The 12,357-nt window shown below is 45.9% G+C and overlaps 2 protein-coding genes across 19 annotated transcripts in view; both read left to right on the top strand.

Moving 5' to 3' along the window:
* FARP2 (FERM, ARH/RhoGEF and pleckstrin domain protein 2) overlaps positions 1 to 12,357 on the top strand; it is a 272,156-nt gene that overhangs the window by 56,836 nt on the left and 202,963 nt on the right. For 7 of the 18 annotated variants that reach the window (XM_073360439.2, XM_073360438.2, XM_073360437.2 and 4 more), the window contains exon 1: positions 6,147 to 6,324. The exons of 1 other annotated variant lie outside the window; for it this stretch is intronic. The gene's annotated coding sequence lies outside the window, so the exon portion shown is untranslated. Of the gene's footprint in view, positions 1 to 6,145; positions 6,325 to 10,821; positions 10,937 to 12,357 lie in introns of those variants that run through there. 10 more of the 18 variants (XR_012160858.2, XR_012160857.2, XM_073360446.2 and 7 more) reach the window with 5 other exon arrangements.
* Positions 1 to 12,357, top strand: part of SEPTIN2 (septin 2) — a 111,966-nt gene that overhangs the window by 99,522 nt on the left and 87 nt on the right. The gene's annotated exons all lie outside the window — the stretch shown is intronic.

Raw genomic sequence — 12,357 nt, 5'->3', positions numbered from 1 at the left:
TTGTGTTGATACCCTGCTCTACAACAGCTTTCAGCACTGCATTGATCTCTACTCTGTCAAACGCTTTTTCATTGTTGATGAAGGCAATGTATAAAGGGCATTTGTATTCCCTTGGGCTCTCAAATAGCTGGTTTATAGTGAAGATATGGTCCAATGTGCTGAAATTCCTTCAAAAACCTGTCTGTTCTCTCGGCTGCTGCTCATCCACACTCTGTAAGAGTCATTTGTTATTATTTTGGTCAATAGCTTGTAAACTCCTTCCAGCTGGATAGTATCTTCTGCATTTCCAAGTAATGGCTAAACCTCTGAGCAAGGGTTTTCCAGAGGTCATGGTCTCCAGCTCTTATCATTTTGGTTGTCAGTCCATCTTTTCCTGGAGCTTTTCCTTCCTTCATTTGGTAAATTGCATGTCTAACTTTGCGGCCGAGAACTGGGAGTACGTGCTCATTGGTCTGTTGAAGTGTTGGTAGTGGGACATTTATTTGAGATGTCAACAGTTCGGTGTAGAAATCTTTACAAACCACTTCTGTTCCTGTTCTGTCAATTACTGCTTTACTGTCCTTGTTCTTCAGTGCCATTATTGTTGACCTGTACAGCATCAGTCCCTGTTTGCATTTTTTGAGGTTTCTATAATCTTCAGATGTCTTTAAGAGCCTTTAATTTCAGTACTTCTCGAAGTCCTCCTTTAGTCGTCATCTTATCAGCTTGCAGAGGAGGGAGCACTTGAGTTTGTCACCATCATTTTGCTTTATATTCCTCTTCCTCTCTTGCAAGAAAAGCAGACTTTGATTCCCTTAGGGAACTGATGGGCAGGATCCTCTGGGAAGCTAATATGAGGGGGCAAGGAGTCCAGGAGAGCTGGCTGCATTTTAAAGAAGCCTTATTGAGGGCGCAGGAACAAACCATCCCGAAGTGCAGAAAAAATAGCAAATATGGCAGGCGACCAGCTTGGCTTAACAGTGAAATCTTCAGTGAGCTTAAACTCAGAAAGGAAGCTTACGAGAAGTGGAAATTTGGACAGATGACTAGGGAGGAGTATAAAAATATTGCTAGAGCATGCAGGGGTGTAATCAGGAAGGCCAAGGCACAACTGGAGTTGCAGCTAGCAAGGGATGTGAAGGGTAACAAGAAGGGTTTCTACAGGTATGTTAGCAACAACAAGAAGGTCAGGGAAAGTGGGGGACCCTTACTGAATGTGGGAGGCTACCTAGTGACAGACGATGTGATAAAAGCTGAAGTACTCAATGCTTTTTTTGCCTCCGTCTTCACAGACAAGGTCAGCTCCACTGGGCAACGCAGTATGGGGAGGAGGTGAGCAGTCGCTAGTGGTGAAAGAACAGGTTAAGGACTATTTAGAAAAGCTGGACATGCACAAGTCCATGGGTCCAGATCTAATGCATCCAAGGGTGCTGAGGGAGTTGGCTGATGTGATTGCAGAGCCATTGACCATTACTTTGAAAATTCGTGATGATCGGGGGAGGTCCCGCATGATTGGAAAAAGGCAAATATAGTGCCCATATTTAAAAAAGGGAAGAAAGAGAACCCAGGGAACTGCAGACCGGTCAGCCTCACTTCAGTCTCTGGAAAAATCATGGAGCAGGTCCTCAAGGAATCCATTTTGAAGCACTTGGAGGAGAGGAAGGTGGTCAGGAACAGTCAACATGGATTCACGAAGGGCAAGCCATGCCTGACCAACCTGATTGCCTTCTATGATGAGATAACTGGCTCTGTGGATATGGGGAAAGCAGTGGATGTGATACAGCTCGACTTTAGCAAAGCTTTTGATACCGACTCCCACAGTATTCTTGCCAGCAAGTTAAAAAAGTATGGATTGGATAAATGGACTATAAGGTGGATAGAAAGCTGGCTAGATTGTCAGGCTCAATGGGGAGTGATCAATGGCTCGATGTCTAGTTGGCAGCTGGTATCAAGCGGAGTACTGGTCCTGGGGCTGGTTTTGTTCAATATCTTTATCAAGGATCTGGATGATGGGATTAATTGCACCCTCAACAAGTTCGCAGATGACACTAAGCTGGGGGGAGAGGTACAGATAGGGTCCAGAGTGACCTAGACAAATTAGAGGATTGGGCCATAAGAAATCTGATGAAGTTCAACAAGGACAAGTGCAGAGTCCTGCACTTAGGAAGGAAGAATCCCATGCACTAGCAAGGTGGAGAAAACGGGGAGCGGAGATAAAAAGGCGCCACCCACTTGTACTCACCCGGCAGTGCTCTGGGTCTTCAGCTGAGGGTCAGGCGGTGCTCCGGGTCTTCAGCGGCTCTTCAGTGTAGGGTCCTTCACTCGCTCCGGTCTTCTGTGGCACTGAAGGACTTCCCCACCCCCCAGCCACCGAAATGCTGCCGAAGACTGGAGCGAGTGAAGGACCCGACGCCAAAGAGCCACTGAAGACCCAGAGCACCGCCTGACCCGCTGCCGAAGACCTGGAGCACCGGCTGGGTGAGTAAAAATTAAAAAGGCGCCAAAAAATTAAAAAGGCGCCATTTGTGCTTGGTGGGGGAGTGGCTGCTGCCCTGCTCCCCCCTAGCTACGCTACTAGCACTGCTACAGCCTGGGGACCGACTGGCTAAGCAGCAGTTCTGGAGAAAAGGATCTGAGGATTACAGTGGATGAGAAGCTGGATATGAGTCAGCAGTGTGCCCTCATTGCCAAGAAGGCCAATGGCATATTGGGCTGTATTACTAGGAGCATTGCCCGCAGATCGAGGGAAGTGATTATTCCCCTCTATTCGGCACTGGTGAGGCCACACCTGGAATATTGCGTCCAGTTTTGGTCCCCCCACTACAGCAGGGATGTGGACAAATTGGAGAGAGTCCAGCGGAAGGCAACGAAAATGATTAGGGGCCTGGGGCACATGACTTACGAGGAGAGGCTGAGGGAACAGGGGTTATTTAGTGTACAGAAGAGAAGAGTTAGGGGAGATTTGATAGCAGCCTTCAACTACCTGAACAGGGGTTCCAAAGAGGATGGAGCTTGACTGTTCTCAGTGGTGGCAGATGACAGAACAAGAAACAATGATCTTAAGTTGCAGTGGGGGAGGTCTAGGTTGGATATAAGGAAACATTATTTCACTAGGAGGGTGGTGAAGCACTGGAATGGGTTACCTAGGGAGGTGGTGGAATCTCCATCCTTAGAGGATTTTAAGGCCCGGCTTGACAAAACCCTGGCTGGGATCATTTAGTAGGTGTTGGTCCTGCTTTGAGCAGGGGATTGGACTAGACGACCTCCTGAGGTCTCTTCCAACCCTAATATTCTATGATGCTATGAAACAACTTCAAGCCCGGGGGTACAGCAGCACCCCCAGCACTCCTAGTTCCAGCATCTATGCGTTGAGGAGTGTTGTCTCTTTGGCATGCAATACACAAATTTCAGATCCTTCTTTGGAGTCAGTTTTCTTTAAGAATGTTGAATCCATCTGGCTTAGCTCTCAGTGCCTCCTTCAGCACTATTACTTGTAACCTGGTCTGCCTCTCTTTACAAGCCTTCTGAGTGAAAATGTCAAACAACTTGATGGAGTTTACTTTTCCAAAACATGCCAACCATCTTGTGTGTGCATTGGAGTTGGGAAAACCAAAGGGGATGAGTCTGTCTCTTAAATTCTAGCTGCTTGATCTTTGGATCCATATTCCTGGAATCAAAAGATGATTGTATCGAACTATGTCTAAAAACCTAAACTAAGCTATTTAGATAATGTTTTTGTTCTTAGTGTAAAACTTTCCCAGTCTAAAAGGCACTGAAGAAAAGGATCCAGGTGAAGCATAATGGAGCAGTTCCTGAACAGTCAACTAGACACAGTAGGAAGGAACCGTGGCAACTGGAGTACTTCACTCTCAGAAAGTTCATGAACGCTGAGGGGAGGGAAGGAAGGAGTGTGTGAATGTTCCAGCGGCCCCCTACTAGTTAAACTGCCACTGTGTAAGATGCTCCTGGTGGCTGCATTCCATGAGCAGGAATATACAGGGGCCACTCAAAGATGGTGATTTCTCAGTTCAATTCCAGTTGTGTATGGAAGCATTAATGATGTGTATCTCTTGTTTTGTGCTAGATTTTCTGGGCGATGGCAGTGGTGCAGGGATTTCTGCTTACGAACTGTCAAATACAATTTGTAGTTTTCCTTTTATTGGACCAATGATGGGGAGATCAGTGAAGATTCTACAGGCTAAAGGAGCTGTGATGTCTATTTTGTTTGGTGCATGGTTTACATTGCATGTGTGGGTTTTCTATTTCTATAACTGGGAACTACAGCGGATCTCCGGGAGACAATGCAAAGTTATTCTCAGCATTTCCTTTGTCTTTAACCCCCAATTTTTTGTCTTATTCCTATTACCTTTACTTCCTGTTTAAGGGTAGAACCTGGTGAGATCACCCGATCATATAAAAAATGCTATTATGTAGCATTTCTAGGTGGGTGAAGTTTTTGTTGCTGGCCACTGTATGAAGGAATAAGGCCCTGACCCCTCCTGGGGCACCCAGTGGGTGGAGTTTTGAAATCAACAAGGCTCCATTGCAGCACCAATGTCCCAAATTGCAGTATTCACCTTTTGAAACAAGCATATAATTGTGCATGAAAAAGCTGAATAACACACACAACTTTTAATGTTATGTTTTGTTTGAAGCAAAACATGTATTTCATGATTTTTGTTTACTGGCTGAACCTAGGATCTATTGGATATTTGAATAACACCACAGACCATGGTATATCTTTGCAAATAGGATTGTCAGTTTCTTGGATTCCTCAACTCCTGTGTCTCCTGTGGGTTTCTCTTCATCTACATTGCATTTGAACTGTTTCCCCCCACCTTCCCAGCAAGCCAACTGCCTTTTAATATTGGCAGGAAAGGCTAAACATTTTTAAAGGCAGCTTTAAGCCCTCACCCTGGAAAAGTGCACACTGTTTATGCATATTTGAAAGCGATAGGGAAATGAATTAAACGGAGCCACCTTGGAGAAAAAATAGTCCCCGATACTGGAATAGGAGTTCTAGATCCTCTTTCATTATTAGGAATATCTTCCTTGCTTATGTATCAGTGGGTATGCCATACCTCCATCCTTTTGAGTGGCAGTATATTGGTTCTTAGGGTGTGAGATATGTAGGGCCCTGAACCTGCAGTCTTATTCATGGGGCCAGACTCTAGTGTCCACATAAAGCCCTATTAACTTCAGTCCTACTCTGTGTGCATGGAAGGGTCTGTACATGTGGATCAGATTGTAGGCTTGGTGGTTAAGGTTGCATATTTGTAATTTGACAAAGACACAAACATGTCAATGGGTGTTGCATAAAAGTGTCTTTTTAAAGTGGACTGTGAAATCTTAACAGCTTCAGTGGTATAACTATCACTGCACTTAAGAAAGTGGGATTGAACAGATAGAGCAGGCATATAGAAGCCAAACATAAGGCTTGGGTTCATATAATTAACTTTTGTTTTAACTTTAACAAATTCTTGTATTTATTTCTAGAGGGAAAAGGAACCAGAAGAAAGGCAGGCTGTGGTAGTGTGGTGTTTACATATTGCTTGTAATTATTAGAATGGGGAGCACTGGCTGTTAGGAGTCTGAAAGGACAGGAAACAGGAAGGGGGGGAGGAGTTGAAGAGGCTGAGGGAGAGCTACTGACGGTGCAACAACAGCTTGGAAAAGAGGTTTCCACTTTAAAAAATAAAGTCCTGTTGAAGTTTGTTAGTACCTTGCCTGGCCACTAGCTACTCCTCCTAAAGGGCACTGAGGTTTAAACGTCATTGCTTTGTCTCTGTTGCTGTGCATAAGGCCCAGCTCCATGGCGCAGCAGCAGGTCCATGGCTAGACAGCCCCTTACTGTAGCTTGTATGGGGGCAGCACCACACAAACTGGGAGTGAAATGGGCCGCCTCGTGGGCGTGGTACCGTGCCTGGCATTAATCTCATTGCTCGCTCAGCTACCCGGGTAACTGTCCCCACACAGCTAGACTCTTAACTATTCCTCCCGTCACAGAAGGAGGGTGACAGCCGGAGTCTGGACCTCAACCCGCACCTCCTGATGCCTCCGGACTGCGCTCTAGCTGCTAGGAGCCGCTCGGCTCGGCCCCGCCTACGTGGGCTTGTAGGGAGCCAGTTGGTAAGCTACAGCCTCCCAACTTGTGGGAAGCGCGGGTGTGGCTCCGCCCCGTCCCACCAGATCGTGGGGTTTGTGCTGGCCAATCAGGGCTGGGTCCGCTGGGACTGCGGTTGGGCTCGTGATGGCCGCCTGAGGGGCCAGTGTGCGAGAGAAAGGGCCGGGATCCAGGGCGGGCGCGAGAGCCGGCGCGGACGGTTGGAAACAGTGACGTATGAGGTAGGCGCGCGGTAGGCTGCGGGGGGCTGTGCAGACAGTGGGGGTCTGGGAGTGCTGGGACGGCTGAGTTTGGAGACCCGTCCCCGGCGGGGCTCCGGCCCTGAGCAAGGGCCACGCGGGTCTCTGCCTAATAGCCGGGCTGCTCCTCCCACTCTTCGGCCGTTCTCGGGGTGGGGTGAGCTGGTACCTCTTACTTCCGCAGCCGAGAGGGGATGTGGGGCTCATAGGGCTACGGGGACCGGGAGCGAGCCTCTGTCCCGGGCCCGAGGGGTCGAGTAGCGCTTGGGGACTCTGGATGCGGTGACAGCTCCTATCCTGCGCTCCTGGGGGGCCGCACGGGAACCGGCCCTGCAGCTCCTTTCCTTGCCCTCGGTGCCCCTTTTCGTTTCCCCCATGGGACAGGCAGAGCCAGCAAGCCGAGGGTGTGCCGGAACAGATGGTGCCCACTGCCTTCTGGGCGTGGAGAAAGGTGCTCCTTTTCTGTCCTGTAGTTATGGCCCACAAGCTGGGTGGGGGCGGGGAGAGCCAGGGACGTGTTCATAAACAAGTTCTCGGTACCGGTGGTAGTGGCAGCAAATCAGTTTCCCTGTCTGGCTGCTGAAAGGGTATGCCCATCTTCCCTGATCATGGGTTGGCTGTTAACATTAGCTGGTGCCAGCTCCTTGGGGATATGTCCCGTGGAAATGTTCACTTACTCTCTGACTAGCTTTTGGAAACTTAAAAACATCCCCTTCTTACCCCCCACCTAAAAAATCCAACCCACCACATAACAAAAAAGTTGAGTGCATTTCATTGTTACAGAAGCTTCTTTTATTACACTCTAAATTAGGGATGTAAAATATTAAATGGCTAACCAGTAAGGATTAGTCTTACTGTTAACCTGTCCTAACCATTAACCCCCTGGCTGGCCACCCCAGGCGTGGTCCCAACCGGTCTCCATTTAATCTGATTAAACAATAACCATTTAAACTGTTAAAATTATAACATTTTAAAAGATATTTACATCCCCTACTCTAAACACTTCTAACTGGCTTTTAGGGTTTAGCGCTTTGCCTACCGCTGAACTTCTGGAGGCTCCTATAGAGAGAAGGATCACAGTTGTTTAAAGTGCACAATGATGACATTATTCTGCACTGTAAGACAAAAAGTGAAGAAATATTGATAGTCTGTTTGAAAGAGCAAGATGTGAATGTGCCAGAGAATCAAGATGTCATTTATAGTAGCTTATTTTCTTGCCAAACAATATTTTAAAATAAATTGCAAAATATGGAACATTCTTCAAAAAGTTCCTGCCCATGTGTATCAAAATCGTAGTGACGTTTTCATACTGACTTTGTGGGAAATGTTCTGTGTGTTCCAAATGAACCAGCTGGGAAATGCAAGGCACCCTGTAACATGTTTTTCAGGAATTATGCTTGAAAATTCACCACAGGTTCCTTTAACACACTGCACAGAGGGGTTTTTTTTTTTTTTTTTTGCTTGTATATGTAAACTATTTTGCAGTTGTGACGTTTTTATAATAGCTTTAAATTTCTTAGCTAGAAAAAATGTTATGGTCTTATAATGTAGTGGCCCAAAATTAAAAATTACATTCTGCATTAAATATAAAAATTAAAGGCAGATTGCAAGTTTTTTCTTATTTTAAAAACTGCTTCAGATTTTAAATCCTTGGTTTAAAAAAAAAAAGAAGGTAACGTTTTATTTTGAGTCCAGCAATTAAAAAAAATCAGAAGTACTTCTCACTATGTAAGGCTGGAAATCTGTTTCCAAGTAAAATTTTAAATTTGGTTTTCCAAGTATTGTACTTATACTGTGCTTATCACTATGGTATCTGAATGCCTTTACAGCATTATCTAAACATCTAATTGAAAATGGCATTTCAGAGTTTACTGCTGCTGTTGACTATCTTACTGCAAAGTATGTTTCTACATATCAAATTTGTTATTTATTATGAGTTTAACACTTAAATGATCACTTTTAAAGTTAAATATTTGTGTCTTTCCTAATAACTGATCATTTATTTGATTGTTACAGTAGAATCCCCACTTTAAATGTTGGTAGCAGTAGAGAGGACAGATTAGGGAAAGGGAGAAAAAGGTAAAATAGAGGGGAACATAGGCAACTTCATGGCAACCACAGGGAAAGGTTTAATTGATTATGTGCAGTTTAAGGCTAGAAGGGACCATTAGATGATCTAGTATGACCTCCTGTATGTCACAGGCCATTCAATTTCACCTGGTTACTCCTGTCCTGAGTCAGAATTTCACTCCTCAGAAGACTGAATTGTTGTATGCCATAGGCAGAGAACAGGAGAGACGGAAATGCTGCCAGTTGTGGGAGCCCTTGCAAGTGTCAGGAAATTGATTAGATGGGATGTGGCCCAATGATCCTAGCTAGTGATCCATGCTGGGGAGGAAGGTGACAAACTTCTCAAGGTCCCTGCCAATCTGACCAGAGAGAAAACTCCTTCATAACCTTAAATCTGTAAATCAGTTGAACCGTGAGCATGTGAGAGAGAGACACCAGTTAAGCATTTAAGAGAATATTCTTTATACCACCTCAAATATGGTCCATCCTCTCTGGTGTCCCATGTTCAGCAGTGGCCAATGCCTGATGCCTCAGTTGAAGGTGAAAAAAATAAAATAAGTAAATCCCAGACTATATCTGGCCAATTGTGCATCAGAGGAAAAAATTACTTCTTGACCCCTGGCGGCAACTGACTGAAACCCAGCAGTATGAAATTTGGTTATAATCATTGTCTTAAAGTGGAGCTGCAAGTGTTACATGCATGCTGAGAGTGATGCAGAGCTACCTGTTCTCTCTGTGGCTCATGAAAGGAGGGAATGAACAGGGGGATTCATAGACACCAAGGCCAGAAGGTACCACCACAACCCTCCAGCCTGACCTCTTGCACCAACAGGTGATAGAATTTTTCCCAGAAGCTGGATTAAAGCACATCTTCTAGAAAGATATTTAATCTTGTTTTAAAGGCTCCAAGCAATGATGAGTCCAGTACCTCCCTTTGTGAGGTGTGTGTTTCAATATTTAATCCCTCTCACTGCTAGGAAACTGTTTTATATCACGGTTGAGTGTGTATAACTTCAGTTTCCAGCCAGTGGCTCTTGTTATGCCTTTGTCTAGGACAGGGGTGGGCAAACTATGGCTCGCTCCGAGAAGTGGCTGGTACCACAACCCTGCGGTCCCTGGGGGAGGGGGAGATCGAAGGCTCTGTGTGCTGCCCTTGCCTGTGGGTACCTCCCCCAAAGCTCCCATTGGTTGGGAACGGGGAACCGCGGACAATGGGAGCTTTGGGATAGGTACCTAGTGCACGGAGCCCTCTGTCCCCCTTCCCCCAGGGGATGCAGGGATGTGGTGCCGGCCGCTTCCTGGAGTGGCGCGGGGTCAGGGCAGGCAGGCAGGGAGCCTGCCCTGGCCCCCGGTGCACACTGCTGCCACCCTGGAGCTGCTCCAGGTAAGCAGTACCGGGCTGGAGCTCACACCCCAAACCCCTCCTGCACCCCAGCTCTCTGCCCTGAGCCCCCTGCCTGCACACCAACCCTCTTCCGCAACCTGCACCCCAACCCCCTTCCACAACCCGCACCCCTCCTGCACCCCAACCCCCTGCCTTGAGCCGCCTGCTGCACCTCGCACCCCTTCTGCACCCCAGGCCCCTGCCCTGAGCCCCCTGCTGCACCTTGCACCCCTCCTCTGCCCCAACTCCTTGCTCTGAGCCCCTTCCTGCACATCACACCCCCTCCCACGACCCGCACTCCCTCCCGCTCCCCAACCCCCTGCCCCAGCCCTACATTCATGGCCCTGCATGCTATTTCCCCACCCAGATGCAGCCCTTGGGCCAAAAAGTTTACCCACCGCTGGTCTAGCAGATTGAAAAGCCCCTCACAATCAGATATCTTTTCCACATGTGATTACCTGTGCACAGTGATCAAGTCACATCTCAACTGTCTCTCCAATAAGCTGAATAAACTGAGCTCCTTAAGCATCATATTATAAGGTTTGGTTTTCAGTCCTATCATAATTTTTGTGGCCCTTCTTTGTACTCTCTCCAGTATTTCCACATGCTTCTTGAAGTGTGGGCACAGAATTGGACACAGGATTCTAGTAGCGGTCTTACAAATGCTTTGTACGTAGGCAAGTTCACTTCCCTAGTTCTAATTGATACTCCCCTTGATATAAATCTAGTTATTGCATTAGTCCTTTTGCCACAGCATTGCACTGAGAACTCACGCTGAAGTTTTTATCCATGATTCCTAAGTCCTTTTCTGACTCACTGCTTTCCAAGACCCTCTTATTCTGCAGGCATAGCCCATGTTCTTTGTTCCGATGTGTATTATGTTGCAGTTGGCTGTATTAAAATGCATTTTGTTGGCAGAAATAATACAGATGGGGGGAGTGGGGCTTGCAGGAATAAAGCCCTAAAGCAGGACTCATTCCCATGAGCCAGCCACATCCGCTCTTATTCCTCACCATCCTTTTCAGTGTCTTCATTGGGAGTGGCTCTGAGATGTTACCACCTCCAGGGTTACTGATTAGCGAATGATACTGCTGTACATATTTCTCATCAGAGGCAATGGGTTGTCATTACATGATACAAGTAAGCATATGGTTTATCCTTGTAAACTTTGAATGGAGTGGGTAAGGGAGGGATAGGGGGACTCTTTGAGGAGCTGGCCAGGGTAGCAACTTCACCCCCTATCGAGGCACCTGCCCTCTGATCCTTAAAATGGCTTGTAATCTTTAGGTCCTATTGAAATTGTTATGAGGGCCAAAGTTAAGTGTGAATTACCTGATAATAACTAGTTGGGGATGCTACCTGAACTGGGGCCAAGAAAAGCTGTGGCCCATTTCCAGACTGGGGGGGGTACTTCTTGGGGAAACTCAGATTATGTCATACTGGCACTTTGCATGCCTCACGGGCAGCTGTGTTAGATTGTGAATCCAATTCAGGGTCTTAGTTCTAATGTATAGAGTCCTTTATGGACTAAAGTGTAGGTGTCTTGATGACCATATCTCCATCAGTGACTCCAAAGACTGCTGTGCTTAGAAGGGGCCCTATAACTGACTGAGAGCTTACTTAGGGATGAGTTCTTTAAAGCCTGGGCTGGGCATTTGGAAGGTCTTTGACTGTGGAAATGTATCACCATGCATCAGGAGGAACCTGAGTCTGATGTATTAAATTTAAGGAGTGTTGCAGAGCACCTGAAATGAGGAGTCATGGGTATGTGCATCGGCTTCTGGCTAGTAGCCATATAGTAAATTTGAAGTTCTAACCGCTGGCAGAAATTAAGAGTTTTCTGTATCATTAGTTGCTTCAAACCCTTCTGGGTTCTGTTAGGTTAGAGGTTTTTTGCTGCAAGATGAGATGTCTCCACTACTCTACTCCTTCCTCAATTTCCCTTGTTTGGGTCTTTTTCCTCTGAGAATAACTTAACTTGCTACTGCTGCTAATAACTTTCTCTTCAGAATAGGGACCATGTCTAATGCTACATCTATATAGTGCCTAATATAGTAATGGTGCTGTAATATAAACAATAATTGCAGTAGAATGAAACGGACTTGATTCTTGACATTTCACAGTTGCCTGCAAGGTTCTGAATAGAAGTAGTGAAAACATCAGAGCGTTAATTTCATTTAAAGGGACACTGTCTCAATTTAAAGGGACATGTCAGTTTGAAATCCAGTCACTTTAAAAAAGGTAATAGACTTGGTGCTAGTCATTCCCTGTTCAAGTTTCTTCTCACTGCTTGCTCCCATGTTCTCTGCCCATACTTTCCTGTTTCCTGTCCAAATTCCTGATTGACTGTTTGGTTTGTTACTGCTTGTTTTTTGTCTCTGTTTTTGTTTTTTAACTTCCCCAGTAGTTGGCTTTTTCAAACTCATTTTGATCAATTTTATTTTTTTAAATATTGAAATTTGATTATTTTGGTAGTTGAACAAATAAGTACATGAGGACTCCATGTATAATTTTTTAATGTAGAATTATGCTTTCCGTTTGTGGAATCTTCATTTTGAAAT

Source organism: Lepidochelys kempii, chromosome 9 (genome assembly GCF_965140285.1).
Source record: "Lepidochelys kempii isolate rLepKem1 chromosome 9, rLepKem1.hap1, whole genome shotgun sequence".
Taxonomy (NCBI): Eukaryota; Metazoa; Chordata; order Testudines; family Cheloniidae; genus Lepidochelys; species Lepidochelys kempii.
Note: the sequence above shows the minus strand (reverse complement) of the source record. Positions and strands in the feature narration are given on the sequence as shown.